Raw genomic sequence first — 22,289 nt, forward strand, 5'->3', positions numbered from 1 at the left:
CCTGTAAATCTTTTTCTCACCAAATCCAGGACAGAAAATCAGTCCCAGGCACTTGGTGTTTCCATTTACTGGCAGCAGGGCCAAGCCAATGCAGCATCTTCCAGGAATTTACTTGCAAAACTACCAACACTGTCCTGAGCATAACCACACTGTAACCTCAAGAAAAACTGAAACCCTAACATGGGCCAAATTTTAACTTTACCACAGTGAAGGTATAATACAAACACGCAACACTGATCCACTGCTCAAATCTTTGGAAGAGCTTTTCCAGCAAAGCTTTGCTGGTCTTTTCCTTAACATGTGGCTTTTTTTTTTTTTTTTAGTCCATTTTTTTAAAAACTAGCCAAAGGGTTTGGGCTGAAATTCCCTGCCATCCATCCAAAAGCTTCAGTAGGAACAAGACACCACCCAAGCTGAATTCCAGTCCAATAGCTCAAGCTTGGCACAGCTGTATGCAACCAGAAAACAGGAAACTAAAAGCAGTTAGGAGACAGGCCTGAGTAAGAAATATTGGCAAACCTTAGTAAGTGATGTCCCAGCCATCCCTCCTAACTTTAACCAACTCACATTTTTAATATAAAAAAATAAATAACATTTTTGTTATTACTGCATTATGCCACTGTTTCACCCTCTGTGAAGTCTCCCTGGGATGTTTGTGGTTTGGAAGGAAGGCTGAGGAGTCAATAGTTAAACCCTTAGTCATGCTCTTCCATGGCCTGGGTTCCTGCTGGAACCGGGGAAGCCCTGGCAGGATGCAGGGACAGACTATTGCTGAGCCAGGACGACCATCCCATTCCAGTGTTTCCAAGCTGGGAGCTGAGCAGAGTCAGGAGGAGAGATCCAGGCCTCTCCCAGCCTCCTGACCCTTTTGAGGTTTGCATGTCTCCTGCTGGTTCCACATTCCACTGCCCACACCTGCAGGGAGGCTGCCCTGGGCACCTGAAATCTGCAGGCAAGCTGGGTGTGTATCAACACCACAAACTACCCAACAAGGCACCAGCTACTTGATTTATGCTTGCAGTGACAGCCACTGGAAGCACACACAGGTTAGGAGTGGCTGAGGCTTCCCAGAAACTCCAGAGGAACCATGAGGTTGGATTGTAAATGGAACTGGAGTCCGTGGCTCCATTCCCAGCTCCTCGTGGCGATGCCTTGTACTGAAGTCACAACACCAACTCCTGCCACACCCAGCCAGGCAGCCCAGCCACATCCCACATCATCTGCAGAGGGTCCCTCCCACCCTACAGTCCATCCCATGACCTGCTGCCATCCCCACCTGCGTGGGGAAGGAATATGGGCAAAGGGAAGAGGAGACAGGCTGTGGGGACACAGCTTGGACAACTTGGAAGACAAACCATGGTGGAACAGCTGGTTGCAACTGTCCACATCTGCCTCCAGCAAACAGCTGAAAGTTCACCAGTTCTGGACAAAGCCCCAAAACAGGCTCTCAACACTGTTCTGTCTGCTCTGGAAAGCACTGAAATGCAGCTCGACCTCTGGCCTAAAGCTGTCACAGCTTCAGCCAGGCTGTTGGGAGGGGACACGCTGCAGCACTGGGGGAAGGGACGGTGGGGGCTGGCATTCAGAGATTCCCCTTTGGGGCTCCTTTTGCTCCCCCAAAGCGTTACAGCCCGGCTGTGTTGGACTGCAGGCTGGTATTCCCCAAATCCCCACTCATTTCTTCTTGTTCCTGCTTTGCAAAGTGTTCTCCAATGCAGGTAAGGGCTGGAAGGTGATATGTGCATTCCCAACAGTGGATTTTCACAAGTCTTGTCCTTTCTGCAGGCTCAGGCACCCTCTCAAGTCACTGCTGCTTCCCCATATCCTGTGGGTAGAGTGGGCAACCCTTGCATGTCCACTGTTCCCAGCCATGGTCCACGGGTTAGCATAGAAAAAATGGTTCTGGAAAGAAAAAGTGGTGAGCTGTCATATATTCCAGCCAGGACTGGGCACAGTGATGGAGCTGCTGAGTAGTAGAGATTTGTTAAGCAGGAGCTCCATGATTTGGACCAGACCAGCTCTATAAGGCCCACATAAGCAGAAGAAGATGGATTCATGCTAGAAAGAGGCTATTGTTGCTGTAGGAGATGCTAAAGAAGCCAAGGCATCCCTGATTCATTGCTAACCATGGCCTTTCCATCTCCTTCCCAGAGATGGGGCTTGGTGGGAGAGATGGGACAGAGGCTGAAGGGATTGAGGACCCCATCCCTGTGGACTTTGATGCTGCCCTCTCCTGCAGGCCAGACCCAAGCAAGCCAACTGCTACTGGCTCCATTTACCAGAATCCCAGCAACGCCAGCTCACCACTGGGATGTGCCCAGGGCCACAGGATAGCACAGCCACCAGCTCCCTGCTCCAGCCCCGGGTCTTGCACGGCTCCTGGACCACAGGGAGACAGGGTAGGGCTGGTTGGGAGTGAAGGAGAGCAGAAACACCCCATTCCATGATGGCTGGATTTGCAGGAGGGCCAGCGAAGCCGGGCTGGCATCCACTGCAGGGAAGCCCCAGTCCCAAAGAGGCCGGGCAGAGATGCAGCAAAGTTTGCCCTGATTGTGTGAGGGGTTGGAAACCACACAGCAGCTCTTTCAGGGACTGGCTCTGGAAGTCTCCCAGCTTTTGTTGAAGCTGAATGGCTGGTGGGAAATGATTTATTTTTAATTTTCTTCCCTGCGTTCGGAACTGGAAAGGCTCCCACTTCAGTTTTGTGTAACCACTTGGCTGCTGCAACACAGGAAGGCTTGGAGAAGAATCCTGCTGCTTAGTGGAGCATGAGCTTTTCCTCAAGCTCATGCTGAGCTGGGCTGCTTCCTGCAGCAGCCTTGCTTTTCCTTGCTGCCCCTCATCCCATTCCTCTGGCTTGGTGAAGATAGAATCAGTGAATGGTTTAGGTTGGAAGAGACCATCTAGTTCCACCCTCTTGCCATGGGCAGGGACACCTTTCACTATCCCAGGTTGCTCCAAGCCCCATCCAACCCCTGGAAACTTCCAGGGATCCAGGGACAGCCACAGCTTCTCTGGGCAACCTGTGCCAGGGCCTCCCCACCCTCACAGGGAACAATTCCTTCCCAACATCCCATCTAACCCTGTCCTTTGGCAGTGTGGAGCCATTCCCCCTTGTCCTGTCACTCCATTCCCTTGTGAAAAGTCCCTCTCCAGCTCTCTTGGAGCCCTTTTAGGTACTGGACCTTTAAGGTCTCCCTGGAGCTTTCTCTTCTCCAGGTGAACCATCCCAATTCTCTCAGATCTTCCTCATAGCAGAGGTGTTCACGAGGGGTCTGTCCTCATCCTGGCACCACAAGATGTGCAGGGGGTGAGGAGGAGGCGCATTCTGATGTGGCTCCTGTGGTGCTGGGAGTGAAGGAGAAAACAAGGAAATTCTCACCAGAACAGCTCAGAGTCAGATCAGACAGCAGGGAGTGGGCAGTGGGGATGTCAGGAAAGGAAAGGGGTGGCAAAGCAAAGTACCCTGCTCTGGGATATGCTGGGATGCAGATTCCAGAGGAAGGAGGACTCTGGGACCTCCCACCTGCTTGTGTGCAGCCTTGGGAGATGCAGGGCACGACTGACCCTTCTGGGTGTTTCAGTAAAATTGTAGCGGAAGGTCTCACCCAGAACATCACCCTGCTCTGCTGGACCGAAGGTGGGGGCAGTGCTGAGAAGGGCTGTTGTGGTCCTTTCCCAAGTCCTCCAGCAGCATTCCTGGTGCTATCAGGGATGAGGCAGTTCTTGTGAGTGTTCTCAGCACATTTTCTCCCGGTGCACAGAGGTGCAGGCTGTCAGGAAGGGGAAGAGAGAAGTCTGTGCTGCCTCTCAGGTGCCACCAGCCCCTTGGCCTTGTGAGTCCATGCAGACACCTGGAGGCACATCCAACCCAAGCTTCAGTTTGTGTATTTCTGTGTTGTACTTGGAGGTCCAACACCAGCATGGAGTGTAATTGTGGACTCACAAGACAAGCCCTGGACAGTGGGGACAGCTCTTGCCTCAAGCTGCTGGCTGTGCCCTTGCTAACACAGCCCCACACTCACTTGACCTTCACTGGCATTGGCCTGGGGTTGCTCCAGCCCAGGCTCAGCTCTGCCTCATGGTGCTGCAAGCAGAGACTGGGAACAGCTTCCTCAGCCAGAGAAAACCCCACAGGATGGGATTTGCTCGGTGTGATGTGAATAAAGCCCATACACACCAGCAGCATCTCAGCATCTCTGTCCTCAGAGGGAACCCCAGTCCCACTAACTCAGACAACCAGGTCAGGAACCCCTGGTCCTGCTCCTTCTAAGTCAATTTTATCCCCGGGGCAGGAGGCACCCCTTCACACTTCATTTGCTGACCACCACAAAATGCAGACCTCTGAGGGGCTCTCTGTCCCCCAGGACCTTCTTCCAGGCCAATGCAAAGACCTCTCAAGATCACAATTTCTAAAAGACTCCTTTCCATCCAGGTTTTGCATGAGTAAGAAGCAATTTTTGGTGGCAGCTTTCAGCGGAAAGATACAACAGGCAGATATTTGGTGCTTGGCCCTTTTCCTTGACATGATCCATGATCCATGCTATGGAGACACGCAGCCACCACCAAGACTCCTGCTCTGCTTAGAGAGGGAAGTGTTAATGAGCCAGGTCTGATTTTCTGGGCATTTGCCTGGGGAATTATTAAGAGCTTAAAAGTTCTCTTGGTCACTTTTGTTGTAGAATGCCTTTGAACCCCTTGGGCTAAAACATCTCCAGTGACATCCTCTGCTGGGATGGACCACATGCTCCGAGTTCCCAGCCCCTCTAAGCAGGAACAGCTGTTTGATGTACAGGCTGCAGATCTCATCCATAATGTGGCTGGAGAACAGGAATGGATGTGCTTCAATAACCTGGCTCACCAATGAATTTATAAAACACACCTGTCACACACCAGCCTGGGCAGAGGGTGTGCACATGGACACCATGAGGTTTCTTTGAGAAGGGCAGCCCTGTAGAGAGATGGAGAGATCACAGCCACGGTTCTTCTTTTTGAAGTCCCTTCCCTCCTTCTTATGTCTCTGCTTTGACCTCTGCCCTTTCAACATGGCTGAAAATAAAAACCTTTTCCCATTCTGGTTGTGAAAATCCTCCTTTATTTCTTCCATGGGCTTGTTTTCATATGATTTTGAAGACCTCAATCATATCACCTCTCATCTTCTCCTCTCCAGATTGTAGTCCCTGCCTTCTTAGCCTGTTCCCAGAAGACAGCAACAGCTTCTCCACCCCCTTGAGTATTTTGACAACCTTTTTTGGATTTTCTCTATTACTTCTACCACTCTGTTGCAGTCTGGAGGGAGGAAAAACAGGGCTGAACAGTGAACTCAGGATGTGGGCACAGTAAAGATTTACCCAGCACAAAACTGTTCTGTACATCTGTCCCTCCCTGATGATACCAAACTCTAATAACTCACCTGCAACATCTCTGAGGGCTGGGCTGGGCCTTCAGCCACACACTGATGACCTCCAAGGTGCTATGCCAAGACAGGGTAAAGGCAAAAGCAGGAAGAGCTTGAGGGGTGGTCTCTGTTCTCCCCTTACTGTTCCTCTGACCATGTTACTTTTGACACTACACTATGGAGCCCTTCCCTGTGCTCTCAGCACCTGCTGGACCCACCAGAAGATGCTGGACCCACCAGAAGAGGTCATCCAGCATCTACTGGAGATCAGCTCTGGCTACATTGCCCATCCTGTCTGACAGCTGAGAGCTGAGGTGTGTGACTGCTCAGAGGTTCAGGTGGGGCTGTGCCCTCTTCCAGTGTCCATGGGTCCATGGAGATGCCCTTCCCTCTGAAGACACAGATGGGATCCACCAGCCTGGGGTACTCTAAGAGGAATGCTGGCACTTTTGGTTACAGTCTTGACTAGTAACTTGAGAAAGCCACTCCATCCTTCAGTTCCCTGCTTTGCCCTAGCCTTGCTGAGACAAGGTAGAGCATTCAGGCTTGTAGATTCTGGTTCCTGGAAGCCTGGTAGAGCAGCAGTGCTCCTCACCTGGGATCTGAGGCTGGAAGGAGTGAGAGATGTGCTCCAGACATGGAGAGGCTGGACAACCACCATGGGGGTGAGCTCTGTGTACTCCACTCCAACCCACATCCCCAAGCCTTGCCATCTGGGAGGGATTTGGGATTGACAGGGGCCAGTACAGCACTCTGGGAGCCACCAGGACCATCCTGCCCGTGCTGGAGCCAAGGTGTTGGTTCTCCTGCCTGGGTGATGCCACACACCAGCACTCACCTGGGCTGGGAGAAAATGTGGCTCAGCAAGGACATAGAGCACTCACTGATGCCAGAGTCACGCTTGGCACAGCCCTGGGGGCACTGATGGCCACAGCTCACGGACAAGATGCTGTCCCAGTGGTTCCCATCCATCCCTGACAGTTTAAACTGCATCCTTCACTTCCAGTGTGGAAAAGAGGCCGTGGATAAAACATATCCCACAGACTAAAATAAACCAGCTACATGCTAAAAAAAGAGCCTTTGGGTAATCAGAAATCACTGTGCATGGAACATACTCTTTCTTGAAGCCAGATCCTACAGCTCCCTATTTTGAATTTTTATTAGAGTCCCCAGAGCAATTAGGACACATCCAGATCCAAACGACTCCTGCTAAACTTCATCTTGGGGAAACAACACCAGCTTTTTGCTCATAGAAAACAATAAAAATGAGTCTTGAAATCCTTACCAGATTTGCTGTTTGCACTCTTCTGCAGTTACTCAAACGGCGAAAAATAAAAATATATTTAGCACTTTTGGCATGTTCCTTTCTTCATATTGACACCTTGGCTAGGCAGCACTCAGTGCACTGAGCCTTCCTCTAGCCCTGGGTGTGCATCACGAAACCTGACTGCTCCCTTCACAGGCAAAACAGGGTCACAGGCTCAAGCCTGTGGGGGTGAAAGCCTGGACTGTGTCCAGTTCTGGGTTCCTGAGAGACAGGAGGGACAGGGAGCTCCTGGAGAGGGTCCAGCAGAGGGTGCAGAGATGCTGATGGGATGGAGCATCTCTGGGAGCAGGAAAGGCTGAGGGAGCTGGGGCTGTTCAGCCTCCAGAGCAGACACTGAGAGGGGTTCTCCCCAGGGTGTGTCAGGGGCTGCAGAGAGGGGGCAGAGGATGGCCCAGGCTCGATGCCCAGGAAGTTCCAGCTGGACAGGAGGACGAAATTTCCTGTTTGGGTGACCAAGCACTTAACAGATTGTCCAGACACTGTGTGGAGTCTCCCTCACTGGAGATATCCCAGAAGGCTCTGGACACACTCCTGTGCCATGTGCTCTGGGATGGCCCTGCTGGGGCAGGAGGTTGGACCACATGATCCGCTGTGGTCCCTTCCAGCCTGACCCATCCTGTGATTCAGTGACTCTGTGACTGCACCCTCACTTTCCACCTTGGTGAGGTGGTAGGAGTTGCTTAAACCTCCACAAAAAATGGCCAAAGCACAGGGACAGTGAGCTAATGTATCCCAGGAGGAGTGTGAGCTTGAGGTGGAAGGCCCAGGAGGATGATGAACACAGACCTGAACATCCCTGTGTTCTAGGCAGTGTGTTGGGTCTGTAATCCTCCTGGCTCCTTTAAACTCCACCCAATTTGACTGTGGGGAGGCAAAGATCCTACAGCAGTTAGCGGGGTCTGTCTGACCCTGAGATCCTCACTCCTGCAGGAGGAAACTGTGACCCCCTTGGAAACCTTGCAGGGCTCCCCATGGATTACACCTGCAGAAACCCACTGCAATTCACAGGAATCCTCCTGTGGTCCAGAGACAACCAGGAGCCTCCAGAGAGGGAACAGCAAAGGAGGAGAAGGGCAGCTCCCACAGGGCCGTTGTTCCTGCCTCTCCAGGATGATGCTCCCCACAAAGTGGATCTGTCCAAAGTGGTTGTTAGCTGCAGGAGCCTGTGGTGCAGATCTAAAGGCTGCAGCTGTAAAGGCAGGTCACAGGAACACCAAAGGATCCCAACCATCCCTTCCCTGGCATGGGAGGAAAGGCAGGGAAAAGGGGCAGAGGCTTTCTATGCCCTGGCACCCCATCTTCATGCAGCTCCCCCAGCTCAGAGAAGAGAGCTTCAGAGCAGGGGTAACAGGTGGGTCCCAGTGGCTCTGGCTTAGGGCAGAACAAACAGCTCATGATCAGTCCATCTTGTTCAAGACAGGAGTTTTTAAAGGGTTCTTCCAGGCAAACCTTATCCCTGAAGATCAGGTTTTCTTGGTTAAGCTCAGCGCTGGCTCCATCCTCACCTGTGCCTACCTGCTCTGGTGCTCATCTTCTCTTGAGAGGCAGCTTTATAGTTCAGGTGGCTGTGCACTTGACTTCCTTCCTGGTTGTCTGTAGTTTTTTTTACAAAAACAGGCTGTTTATGGGGCCTTTCCACTCAGTTCCGTGCAGCATTGTAAATGAATTCATTAAAACCCAGCTTTCCCACAGCCAGGGTTACCTTCCATAAAAATCCACAAGAGCTGCAACTGCTTCTCCTAACCCATAAATGGAAACAGCCTTCTCCCCTTCTTTTTGCCTCCCTTTGCTTTGATCCTCCCTCCCCACATTCTCCCAGTACCCAAAATAATAAAACAGGGCTGGCAGCTGACTCAGACCCCAGAAAAGGAAATTCCTGCCATGCTGTCTGTCTACACCAAACCTGTGCAATGCCTCAGCAAGATTTCAGGAGGCAGCAGGTGAGTTCATCCTGTTTGCCCACTGGGGGAAACATCCAGGGTGATGGAGGCCAATACTGCAGAATGAAATGGAGTTTTGGAAAGGAGGTAAACTTCCCATCACACTCCAACTTATCAATAAACTTCAGAGATGAGGATTAGTAAGGCACCAGACTTTGATGCAGATGCTCTGTCCACAGAAGTTGGTAGACAAGCTGTTTGCTCACAGATGGACTCCAGCCCAAGAGACACAGGGACCAGCAGCACCAGATGCCCAGAATGTGCAGAGATGGCTGGGCCCTGGCTTTGGGCTCCTTGGGAGCTCAGTGTGACCCAGGGAGCACTGAAGGGAGGAAGGTCTGCCTGAGCATCTCCCAAACCTGTCAGGAGAGTGGGAAGACAGCAAACACACTTTTGTGGGTGCTAACATCAGACACAGCTGTTTTGGAGCCAGCTGGTGGTGTCCAAAGCTGATGTGCAGCAACCTGCAACACCAGATAACTCCACACTTGTCAGTCGGGGTGTGAAATCTCCCTTCTTCCACACAGCACTCCTTCATCCACAGGGAAGCACCAGGAGCAACCTGATGGCATTAGAGTGAATGGGACAGCCACTCTGGAAGCTGGAGGATGGTGAGGAGGATCCTCCTTTGAGAAAGAGAACAGCCCTGGTCACAGAGTCACAGGATCAGCTAGGTTGGAAAAGACCTCTGAGATCATCAAGTCCAACCTATGACCCAGCACCACCTCTGGTCTCCAAAGGGCTCTCCCTGCTCTATCAATCAAACATGTTTTCTGCTTGCCAGCACATCCCTGCACTCTCCAGGCCACAGAGAACACCCCAATGGTCCCCATGTCCTTGAGAGTCCTGTGCAGACAGACAACTGGCTCTACAGACTCTTGGCTGCCACCAGGCCAGCCTTGCATTTCCAGCAGGGCTCCAAAACAGGAGCACCCATGACTAACTAGCAGAAATCATGACAGCTGAAGATGTTCATGCCCAGAAGGCATCAAATCCAGAAATGGCTGGTGGAGAAAGACAGGAGGCTGTCCAGGTAGGGCTAAGCCCTCCAAGTGGCTTCAGCAAGCAAAGCCTAACGTGGCTTCAACCAGTGTCCACTTTGATCCTGAGGCAAAGGAACCATCTCTGAGCAAACAGCTGGGTAACTGTCACCCCAGCGGGGATGTTCTATTTTTGTCTCGGAGAAGGAAAAGAGGAGCAGCCTCCCTCACACAAATCAGACTGAGACGCACTTATTTGGCTTGAAAACACAGACCCAGCCAAGATTTGCTGACAGCCAACAAGGCTGGAACTTCCCTGCCTAACATTGCAGGGTGTCAGGGCACGAAACATGGCAATTCCACTGAAGTCAGCAGCTCCACTTGGGCATAAAGCTGTCTGCCCAGGGGACCCGCAAGGAGCAGCCTGGGAGAGTGAGATCTAATATGAAGGGACTTTAAGACGTCATTGGGACCAAATTAAGACATTCAGGAGGCAAAAGGCAAACTGGAGAAAGGAAGCAACTACAGAGGAGCAGACAGGACAATGCTGCAGGAAAATCACCTCCTCTCAGACTAGAATGTGAGCATCAGCCCTCTTCCCGGTGAATAGTCCACCTGTAAACTCTCTAATTCTTCAGCAGGCCATTTTTTGTTGTGGTTTAGCCCAAAAATTCTACCTTCTCTGTCAAAACATTCCCTATAAAGGAAGTGGGGGCCAAGCGAATCTTCCTCTTCCAGAGGCAAACAGATGGTCACTGAATTTCTGAAAACTGCCTGTTGGCTGTAGAACACCGAGGAGGCACTGACAGCTCATCATTCTTCCCTGCTGGAGGAGCCACACTCATTCTGTTCACAAGGGTGCATGTTTTGCAGGTAACACAACCACTCCCCTTCCTTTCTCTGGCATCTTTCCCTCAAGAAAAAAAAAAAAGACCTGGGGCACACCTACATTTTAGGTGTGTCCATCCCACCTGTGTTGTCTCTCTCAGTCTCCCAGCCTGTGGTCTGCAGGGTGCAGGAACTCAACGAAATGGCTGAAAAAATAATTGCAGATTTATTCAAAGAACTCACAGACCGGGATGGAACCACTAAGAGAAAAGCAGGATTTCACTGCTCCATTAGGATGTGGCAAATTCTCATTATCTTTAACAGGAGATGCTAGTCAGAGCTTGGATATACCAGAACTTGCTTGAATACACAGAAAAGCACTTTGAGTGGGACTCAGCTCGCTCAAATGTAGACATCTCCAGCTGAGCTCAGCCCCCAGGGTTCAGTCAGCAGAAAGGCTGCATCTGATCTGCATTAGAAGTCTGTGTTACAACCAGAAGAATACGCTCTGCTGCTCACTGACTGGACCCCCCAGCCTGGGACAGCAGCCCCAGCTGCCGATGTTCCTGGTGCAGACACCCGTGAGGAGAACACGGCTCTCCTGCTCAGCACTGCTGACCAATTCTGGGGGAGTCTATTCAGGGACCTGAACTGCCTCCCCTAGGCACGGATGGCTCAGAGCAGCACGAAATGTTAAAGCTGACTTGGTTTGAAAACTGAGCAAGTTGCCCAGAAAGTGCAGCTGAAACCCTGGTGGAGCCATTTTGCAGCTCCCGTGCAGAGGTTTGGTCTGCCCTTAATGGATGTGCTGGAGAACCAAGGAAAAAGGAGTGGGGTTTCCCTCATGAAGGAGTCAGCCTCTAACAGACACATTCCTAAACTGATGTAAAGGTGCTTTATAGAGACAAGGATGCTTTCTTGTCCTCAGGGGAACTGTAAGAAGAGCAAAAAAAGCACCATCAGGCTGATGTATTTTGCACCAGGACAGTGCACTGTTTAACTCTGGGACCACGGGGCTCTCCCAGCCTCCCAGTGTGCAAGATGCCCTGCACTAGATCTTGTGCCAAGGGTACACCAGGCTGCAGTAGGTCATTTTGCCTCTTTTTTTTTAGGTGTTCTCAGGGCTTTTCTCCTGCTCCTTAGACATCATTACATTTGGGCACCAGACAATGAGTTCAGGAACTGATGAATTACATTCTGGAACTGAGGCTTCAGTGATGCACAGCGAGGCCAGAGGGGCCTGCCAGAATGAAGTGTGCTGTAAAGATGAAATACAGGTTCAGGAGCTGAATGCTGCTCAGCCTGGTTCAGCGGTGACCCAATGACATCGTGGCACACGAGGAGTGGCAGTCGGGGCTGCTGCGGGGGACATGGCCCGAGACAAGTGTGCAAACTGCACATCGTGTGTCTGGGACCGGGGATCTCTGGTTTTCACAGCCTGCAAAATTAAAGGGACATTGTCCCTAGGGTGCAATTCTTGCAGTTTGCTCTTATCTGGAGAGCAGAAGACCCCCTTCCCTTCTGACTGTGCTTGCAGGAAACACCCAGCTCACTAAAGCACAGGTGCTACAGGATCATCCCCTGCATCTACCTGGAGCTCCTGTAATTCTGTGGCCACCTCCCTTGGTCTGATGGCACTAATAGTAACACATCTACATTTCAGGTGTTGCTATCACGCTGTGATCTCGCTGTGATCCTGCACATCCAAACCTCCTGTGTTTCACCTGGGGATGTTACTCTGCTCCTGGTCCCCAAGCACCACTGGGCCAACACTCCCACCTCCTCTTGACATTATCCCAGCTCTCACACTGTGGACACACAGGAAATCCAGGCTTCCTGAAGCCACCTCTCCACACTCAGCTCTTTGCATTCTTGCATGCAAAAATAAAAAGGCTTTAGAGGCAGGTCCGAAAGTCTGGGATAAAAATCTCTTGCTCTTTCCAGTCTTCTGACTTGGGGTGAGCACACAGAGACCATCCCAGGCAGAGGTGGTACAGGATGAGCCCCATGGGTGCTGCTCTGGGGGCTGGCAGCTGCCTGTGAGGAGCAGCCAACAGCCAGGACCACCCAACAGAGAGGAGGAGAAGGTGCAAAGGAAAAGGTCAGGCTTTATTACAAAGCACATTTGTAAATAAAGGGCTAATAAATGATTAGCAAAGGCTTTCAGCGCCCTGCAGGGTTCATTTCTCAGGGTGGGAAGAGGCAGAGAAGAAGGTCACCAAGACATGGGGGGCTGCAGAAGAAGTCTCCATAGCAACAGCTCCTGTGCAGGTGACCAGAGCCCCAGCACCCCCCACCCAACACACCCCTGGGCAGGGGCAGGGACGGAGAGGAAAGGACACTTCAGACTAACAGAGCCAAGCCTTCAGGCTTAGGACCCTCAACCCACCCCAAGAGCTCAGCCCAGCCCAGCTCAAAGGTGGCAAAAGTCACCATCAGACCACAGGCCAGCAGTGCATGCACTTGTCCCACCAGCCCCTAGGAAGGAGCCACCTTTCTAGGAAGCTGCCTCAGCTGCTGCAGCAGATTAATTCTACTTCTGGGAGGGAAAACAGCCCTGTGATTATCTGCTGCCTCAGTTTCCACACCCGGGCAATGGAGGAAGCTGCCTCCTGGGACCTGCACAAGAGAGAGCTTTAGTGTTGAGACAACACCAAGAGACCTGGATAAACAGCCTTGAAAGGACACAGGATGTCCTTTCCTCGAAAGGCAGGTTAACACTCCCAGCTGCAGACAGTCAGCTCCTCTTTCCAAGCTCAGGACTCTGGTGAGGAGTGGCTCGGATAGCTGCCCTTGCCTGGTGCTGCTAACTTAGGAGGCAAAACCTAAATACTCATTAAAGCAGCACTTGGCAGAAACCCCATCCTCAATTACAAAAATCAATTCATTTTTTTTATGAGTCTGAAGCCTTTGGGGCCTCATAATCTAATTAAATAAAGCTTTCTCGCTTTCCTCTTGCCTGCTCCCATAGCTTCTGTTGTACCAGCAAAGACAAATATATATTTTTAATTTAGCAGAATCCCCCTGCACGGTGTATCCCCTTCTGGACAGAGACCCTTTCTGTTCTCCCCATGCCTGTGTCCTGCTTGGGTGGGCTGTGACCATAGCCAGGTTACTTTTTGTTCCTAAGAAGTGTCCAAAACAGCAGGGGCCCAGTCCACCTCCATCCACTCCCACTGGCTGGGTACCAATGCCCATGTGAGGAGAAATGTGCAGAACCCGGCAGGAGCAGAGACCAGGGAAGGTAAACTCAGCCTTGGGAGCGGTGCCTCGTGGCACACCGAGGGCAGGCCTCATCCAAGTCTGCCAAATCCATCTTTCATGGAATATCCTGGATGTCCTGAATATTCCATATCCATGGAATATCCTGAGCTGGAAGGGATACACAGGGATCATTGAGTCCAGCTCCTGGTCCTGCACAGGACACCCCAATAATCCCACCATGTGCCTGAGAGTGTTGTCCAAATGCTCCTTGAGCTGCCAGGACGTGCAATGGGGAGAGGCCAAGGATGAACTGGAGAAGGTGCCACAGAATCCTGGAATGGTTTGGGTTGGAAGGTTAAAGATCATCCAGTTCCAACCCCCTGCCATGGGTAGGGACACCTTCCACTAGACCAGGACCACCCTTCCCTCCTGTGTCCAGCACCAGCCAACACCAAGTGGCTGTGCACAGAGTGGGCAGAGATCCCTGTAAGTGGACCATCCAGGTCTGGATCAGCTGCTGGAAGGAGGTGGGAAGGTACCACAGGGAATTCCCTCTTCACCTCTATGAGGCTCTTGCCCAGAACTATGTGACATTTTTTGGAAGAATTGTTCACTGGCAGAAAATTGTGATCACAGGTCAGCTAAACCTTACCCAGAGTTGTGATTCATTTGTGCTGCAACCACTGAAGAGCTGGATTTGAAAAAAATACCCAAAGTGTAAAAAAATAAATTAAAAAGTTACAAGAACTGAGCTTTATGCTTGGACTTAGGAGCACTTAAACAAATACAGAGAACAAAAAATGCAACCTTTCAATTTAGTTTGGTACTACAGCATTTCCCTGCAATCCTACGATTTTTTAAGGATTTAAAAGAAGAAGATATTTGGGTCACATTTGTTTTTTCATATCAAGAAAATAATACAGAGACAACTGCACATGGGGGAGGAGAAGCTGAGCTCACATCATTTTCCCTGGGCTTTTCAGTTCAGTTAGTGAACTCTTAAGTGCAGCAGTCACCTGGACCTGATGCAGGTCTTCCTGCTCGATGCTGATCAGGAGAGCTCACGCTTCCAAACCCAAAAAAGGGGGCATCACGGGGATTTGCTCTCCTAGTGCAGAGCTGAAGGTTCTGTCTGTTGAGGGGGAATTCAGTTCTCCATCACAGAGCCACAGAAAGGCCACAGAGAGATGAGGAGCTCAGCTGCAGGGCCCTCAGGGAGACACGGGATGGGCAGTGACCGCACAAGACACCAGATCCAGCTGTGAGCCCCCCAGTCCAGAGAACACTTCATCCAGAAGATCACAGAAGGATCCTGTACCCAGTGCTCTCCCTGCCATGCTCACATCACACTGGAAGCTGCAGGAGACACCAGGGGTCTCCGTGATGTGGAGGTGTCTGAGCTGGACAGCAGGAGATGCAAAACCAGTGGACCAGTGCTTTGCCATAGTGGGCCTCTGGGAGATGATCCTTGGACCAGAACATGTCCCACGACGTAGAGGAAGGCAGAAAATCCTGGCATGAACCCTGTGCTCATCCACCTTTGCTGGGAGACACCCAGGCTGCCTCAGAGAACAGGAGGATGGAGGAGGAGATGAAGCAAGGCTGGTGGTACCACAGAGGTGACACCCTGACCAGCTCACATGGGACCCCTCAGAGCAGCTCTGGGAGGATCCCTTCAGGTGTGGCCTCCTCTTTTGGGACCCAGTGCAAGCATGACTCCTGGCCAGGACATGGGGACACACTGGTCCTTTAAACAACCTAACAGCCCTGTCTCCTCCACAGCCACCAGTCAGGCCTTTCAAGACTGACTGAAAAACCACAGAGGTGAGAAACCCTGAGGGAAGTATGTGAGGTGATGGGAGGAGGAAGAGGAAGGAGTGGAGGACATATAAGCAGTGAAGAGGTGGGTGACAAACACTGTGCCCAGTGCCAGGCTGAAGCCTGCAGCCCAGAAAAAGCACGGAGCACAAGAAGGGGCTCAGGCTCAGCTGCACCATCTCTGCTCAGGCTTCCTATGGCTCTTATGTTTTCTGACCCTGCCTGGAGCAAGTGAAGGAGCACTGGGACTGATCAGTGATGGGAACAACGTTGTCTCTAAAGGAGGAATCACAAGTGTCCCTACCTGGGCCTTGAGCAGAGCTAGAAGCTGCCCAGGGTCAGTAAGGCCAGGTTATGGGCTGCAGGGAAGGACTTCCCTGAGCATCTCAGCCACTCACCTCCTGGAGCTCCTGCGGGAAGACAAAGGGACAGCAGTGAGGACGAAGGGTGAGATGGTTACCCAGCCTGCCAGTCACCTCCTCAGGGTCACAGGACATGAGGAAGAGATACAGGACTGATCCCACCCTTCTCACCTACAGTTCCTGCACCATAACCACCACAGAGAAGTGCCACGAGCCTCCTGTGGAGACACCACCACTGCACCATTAATATGGGTCCATCTGACCACTGAGCCTGAGTGCACTGAGCCTGCCACGGACCCTGGCCCAGCACATCTCTGGGAAAGGCATTTAATCCCTGCCGAAAGGACAAGGAGGATGTTTCCATCCCCAGCAAATGTGGTAAAAAGAGGTGTGTCCACAGCAGAGGCTGCGAGGCAGCAGAGCAGCAGCAACCGCAAGAGATGTGGCCACTTACATCAGCAGATCACCCACGCCAGGGGCTGCTCACACACAGCCTCCAAGCAAGCTTTTCCCTCAGCAGGAATCTTCCCTGGCAGTAGCCACAGCTCCCTCCCAGCCCAGGGAACATCCTCCTGGCAACACCACCAACCTGTGCAAGTCAGCAGGGCCACACTCAGGTGCCTGAGCTGATCAGGGGATTCCATCTCCTTCTGGCAACGAGTAACAGCTCCAGCTTTGGGCAGAACCACAGACACCACCGAGGTGGGACAACTCCAGACTTCAAAGGAGACTTTTCACTTCTGTCCCTTTGACCTGATGGCCTGACACACCCAGGGCTGTGTGCCCCTGGCACAAACCACGGCATAGAAGCTTGTGGCAATGCTGGATGGAGGGATCTTCACTGATGGGAAAACCCATGGAGGAAGGGGACAATGGGTGACAGGATGGAGAGAAGAGAAGGGATGGTACTATAAGCTGAAGCCCAGAAGAGCAATACAGGATATTTCAGCAGAGAAATGAGAGGTGAGCAGCACCAGTGGGGAAAGCAGAAAGCCAAGACCCCTGTGAAGGCCTCACACTCAGAGCTGGGTGCAGCCATGAGGAGGAATGAGGCAGGTATTTCCTGCCCAGTGTCCATCGTGTGAAGAGCCACATGATGGGCCATGTGATGGGGCCACCAAAGGGGCTTCATTTCAGTCACCCTGGGGTCAGAAAAGCATGTCCTCATCTTGGGCACCTCAGGAACTGGTCTAAAACTGCCTGGCTCTCTCTTGCCACCCGCTGTGAAGCTCTCCTGAGTGGCCTCAGCAAAGCACACCATCCAGTCACCATGAACTGGTGTTACTGCTTCCCATCCTCAGCTCCCCACTGCCCCTGACAGCAGAACAGCACCATCCAGGCACTGAACAGCCCCAGTGGGCATAGGCAGGGGTGAATGGCAAAGCTCCTGCATCCCCTGCCCACCACTGCTGCTGTCACCTTGGCAAAGCCACCTGACCACCCCGAGCCTCAGTTTCCCCAGAGAATACTCCAGCCACGTCCTGGGGTGGGCTGAAGAGTGATAATACACTGAGACAGGAGGAAACTCGGTATCAATTCAGAACTGCTTGGCTTCTAGCCTCCCAGAACCAAGGGTGCCTCCAGGGAAAACCACCTACTTCAACTCCACTTGTGCCTAACTTTTAGGGGGGAAAGGGACACAAAATGAGGGCCATCCATTTTGTGAATCAGCCATCTCTCTGACTTCCCCTCTGGGCTCGGCCGCCCACTTTCAGACTTTATCCATTGTTTGCCTGGACTTGTACAGGAAAAAGCACGTTAAGGAAAATCCTAGCTGAATCACACACTTTGGAGCACTTGCAATGGACAATTTGACAAGGACATGGGGATTTACCATGTTTTTAATGCAAAAATATCTAACGATAATATGCTTCACTCCTGGCTAAAAGACATTATCTGCTGGCATGGGGGGAATTTAAGCCATAATACCAGCGACTATAATGCAGGCCTGGAACTCCATGCAAATATTATCCTGATCCAACAGCTACAAAGCTCTGTTTATCCTAGTAATTAATTCTGTCTTATGTTTAGTGATACAATTAGAGAAACACTGCCGTTCTGATGGGCTTGCTTCCACCAGTGCCTTTTACTATATTTACATCCCCACAATAGGCTTGGTCTCACAGAAAAGGGTGAAATTGCATTTATGGAGACAATGCCACATGCATTCCCAAAGCATTTTAGAGATGTAAAGTTAGGCTCCAAATTGCACGTTTATTGTGCGAGCACACAATGAGCTTAGATTAAATATTGACTAAAGCCAGCCTAACACCCAAAATAATGAAGATGAGCACAATAGTGAGATTTACTCCCAGTCTCTAGAGAAATACACATCTGTAACATATAACATGCCCTTCCCACAGATATACTCTTTGTATTCCAGCTAGCCTCAGGCAGGAAAAATTTCATTCTCATAAATTATGGATTTTCTTTCCCAACTGCCAACACATCCATATTACCAGTTGCAAAGCAAACAAATATAATAATAATTTTTTAAAAATGCCTTTCCCCTGACACAGTGACGAGCAGGTGAGTGGCTCCCTGTATCCACAAAGTTGAGGCAGCAAAATGGAAGATAAACATGGCTAAAACCAGAGCATCCTTTCCCTTTTGTCCCCCAAGGTGTGGGAGCCGGCAGGGAGGTGTGGGCATGGCAGGTATCCTTTTTGGAAAGTACTCCCAGCCTTAGCTGTGCTCGGGAAACTATCCGTCCTCCTCACGCCTTCCTCCTCCCCAGACTCGTGGAAGAAATTCAGGGAGAAGCGGATGCTAATGGAACAATTACGATAATAACACAGCGCTGAGCGGGGGCAACACACCCCCTTCCCAGCAGCTCGACCTCTAAATCCCCTAATACGGTACCGCTTCATTCAAGATTAAAAGGAATTGTAACCCAGCAGAGACAAAAAGACACAGGAGGCAAAGGCAGGATCTCACTCGGTGGTGAAGCCCCACTCCAGTCCAGATGCAGTCATATCACTTCAGCTTCTCTGTACCATCTCCATGACAACCATGTAATTTGGATGCAATAACCACTGCCGAATTGATCTTTAAATGTAGCTTTGTTATAAAACATAATACTGACCGTGTCAGGCTCAGGATAAAGAGAAGTAGCCCCCCTACCAATGAGGACTGCGATTTAAGAGCCTCTTTCCACCCACCCCCCTTTAGATTTTCAGCTTCAATAATTGCGTGGATGAGTGGATTTTGAAGGCAGGGACAGCAAACACCATTTGTGTGTGTGTGTGTGTGTGTGTGTGTACGGCACGCTTTGGGGTAACACTGCAAACGAGACACCACACTGAGGGCTGGAAAAACGTGTCAGCGTTTATCCAGAGAATGGGCATCTTCACACACACACACACACACACACACATGTATGGGGAGGTTCAGTCTCCAGCAACTGAAGCATACAGCTGATGCATCAAATAATCCCAACAAGAATCAAACCCGGTAGAACTAAGCAAAATAGGAGGGGGGTATCGATGTACGGCATGACAATGAGAGCAGGGCAGCTCGCACTGGCACTTACCCGAGCAATGAGCTGTTTAATTTTTGGTCCCTTCACAAATGCAGCTCCCTTTTCTCTTCAACAATCCATGCAAAATAATCTGCAGTCCCACCGATGGAGGAGTGGCCCCGTCCCTCCCCCTCCACCACCTTCCTAGACCTCCCTGTTATTGGCTTCCTTCTCCCTCGTCTCCTGCTCTCCCTCGCTCGCTCGCTGGCGATGGTTACACCTCCCAGCCTTCCCCCAAGGTGTCAAGAGACTGCTGGGGACCCAGCAGGCAGGGTGGGAGGGGACGGGGAGAGGGGGAGGAGGCAGGAGGCATGGTGAATGGACCAGGGAAAGGATGGAATAAAGCCCTTGCTGGCGAAGCCCCCGGCAGAGCCCCTGGCAGGAGCAGACCTGCTGCTGGATGGGACGCTCTGCTCGCCAGGCAGGAGCTGCCAGGGATATCCCCGGAGTGCCTGGGGCTTGTCCCCACCACACACACACACACACCTGCAGAGTGCTGAGGGACTGGTCTGCTTCCTGCCAGCAAATTGTCACCCTGCAAACTGAGACTGGCTTGAAGTTTTGGGTTGAAATCCTGCCAAATGCTCGCACTGCCTTTAACAAGTGATGCACTTGCAGACGCAGACGTGCAGCACTGGAAGTGCCTCAAGGACCCACCTCGGTGCTCACCCCAGCACTGCAGGTTGGGGTGCTCCGTGCCCCTGGGCACTATCCCCTGCTGCAGCCCCATCCCATCGCATCCCAACGCATCCCATCCCATGCCTGAAGAGCCCCACTGGTCTCCAGCAGGGGTGCTGCCCGTGTGCCTGCCTGCCCAGCTGCCTCCAGAGCCTCCCCCACCTCTGTGGGCTGGACCAGGAGCCTGCTCACCATCCCTGACGCTTCTCCATCCTGACATCTCCTGCATGCCAAGCCAGTGCTTTTGTCTACAGGCTCATCCAGGCACCTGGCTCACCAAGATGCCTGGGGAGGCAGTGTGGGGTGGAGAGGCACAGGGATACCACGCTTTTCCTGCTTATAGGGTCCCTCTTACCAGAATTACAGACCTCTGGTGTAGGGCAAACAGTGCCTCTTGGCCACTTGTGGGTGTACAGGTGAGGGGTGGTGCACCCACCTGCCTGAGTGCTGCACAGGGATGTGTGACTGTAGAATCCCAGAGTGGTCTGGGTTGGAAGTGGCCTTAAAGATCATCCAGTCCAACTCCCTGCCATGGGTAAGGACACCTTCCACTAGCCCAGGTTGCTCCAAGCCCCATCCAACCTGGCCTTGGACACTTCCAGGGTTGAGGCAGCTTCTCTGGGCAACCTGAGCCAGAGCCTCAGCACACCCTCACAGGGAAGAATTTAATCCTCATATCCAATTTAAACCTACTCTCTTTCCATTTGAAGTCATTCTCCCTTGTCCTGTCACTCCATGTCCTTGTCAAAGTCCCTCTCCCACTCTCATGGAGCCCCTTCAGGCACTGGAAGGCCCAATAAGGTCACCCTCGAGTCTTCTCTCCTCCAGGCTGAACAACCCCAAGTCTCTCAGCCTTTCCTCATGGGAGAGGTGCTCCATTCCTCTAATCAGCTTGGTGTCCTCCTGTGGCCTCAGCCACACGGGTCCTGTGCTGGGGACTCCAGAGCTGGAGGCAGCTCTGCAGGTGGGGTCTCACCTGATTGGGGCAGAGGGGCAGAATTCCCCCCTCCCCTGCTGCCCATGCTGTGGGATCAGCCCAGGCCATGGGTCATGCCCAGCCTCTCACCCACCAGCACCCCCAAGTCCTTCTCCCCAGGGCTGCTCTCGATCCATTCATCCTCAGCCTGGGTTGGAACTGCCCACTCTCAGCCCTGTCCCCACCCCGGTGCCAAAGCACCACGGGCACGCCCCAGACTGGACCTTTAGGCAAGGAGAAAGGATTTGGTGTCTGCCCCAGACACATGTCCCAGCACATCCAATGGCTTCTTGATTCCGTGGAGAAAACCCCTCCCTAGATCTCTGTGTCTCTTGGAAAGCTCGTTCCAGAGGGCACACGTCGCTGAGCGAGCAGACAAATCCCCAACACCCCAAATTAAAAGCATCATTACAATGGAGAGCCAGACATGCCAACCCCGAGGCCCAGCCATGAGGTGGAATAATGTCCTGGAGCAGCTCGGCAGGGCACGGCCGTGTATCCTTCCAGCAGGGATACCCCGGCACAGCACACGGCATTCTGTGCCAGGGACACTGTGGGTAATGATCCATGTAATGAGCCACCCTGCAGCTATACCAGGGACCTGTCCAACAAAGGCAAGAGTGAATGAAGGTACAGTGCTGGAGAGACACAAGGAATGGATCCTGTGGCCACGGTCAAGGGCAGCAAGGAGCCAGGCAAATGCAGGTGTGGGACTGAAACCTCCCCCGGGGCTCTGTCCTCCAAGAGATTCGCCTGATGCCGTCACAAAAGTCTGTCCTGCTGCTCTCTCTCTCTCCCTGATCAACTCTACTGTATTTGTAATCAAACAGTTATCAGGTTAGGGTGCTTTAAAAAAAAAAATTAAAAATGAAAAAGCACAATTAATATTCATCAGTCTGTTGTTCAGGTGTGAAGGCAAGGAACAAAATCCAATTTCTGAGCAGCCAGTCCTAGGAAATGACATTTTGCAGCATGAGAAAATGAGGTTCTAGTTTCTAAGAATACATCCACTAGTGGGTTCCAAATAACTGGGTTATCAATCATTCTGCTTCTGGGAATGAGCCTATCAACAGCTGGATTCAGGGAGAAACCTCCTCTCATCCCTCCAGCAGGGTAGTGGGCTTGTCTCTGTCATTGATTGGGTACTCCCAGCAGTCACAGGGTACTGAGATTTCTGCTGGCACTGAGATTTCTGCTGGTAGATCTCCATTAGATGCCTCGAATATGTCATAATATTTTTTTAAATTAAGAAAACTCT

The 22,289-nt window shown here is 51.8% G+C and overlaps 1 protein-coding gene across 3 annotated transcripts in view; it reads right to left on the reverse strand.

The window, feature by feature from the left end:
- The window catches only part of PSD2 (pleckstrin and Sec7 domain containing 2), an 84,270-nt gene that overhangs the window by 44,877 nt on the left and 17,104 nt on the right, over positions 1–22,289 (reverse strand). For 2 of the 3 annotated variants that reach the window (XM_027888637.1, XM_027888638.1), the window contains exon 1: positions 19,390–19,570. The exons of the other annotated variant lie outside the window; for it this stretch is intronic. The gene's annotated coding sequence lies outside the window, so the exon portion shown is untranslated. Of the gene's footprint in view, positions 1–19,389; positions 19,571–22,289 lie in introns of those variants that run through there. 3 annotated transcript variants of the gene reach the window in all.

The sequence above is a fragment of the Empidonax traillii genome, unplaced genomic scaffold, assembly GCF_003031625.1.
Source record: "Empidonax traillii isolate 1590-97213 ecotype Southwest subspecies unplaced genomic scaffold, ASM303162v1 scaffold242:size1152717, whole genome shotgun sequence".
Lineage (NCBI taxonomy): Eukaryota > Metazoa > Chordata > Aves > Passeriformes > Tyrannidae > Empidonax > Empidonax traillii.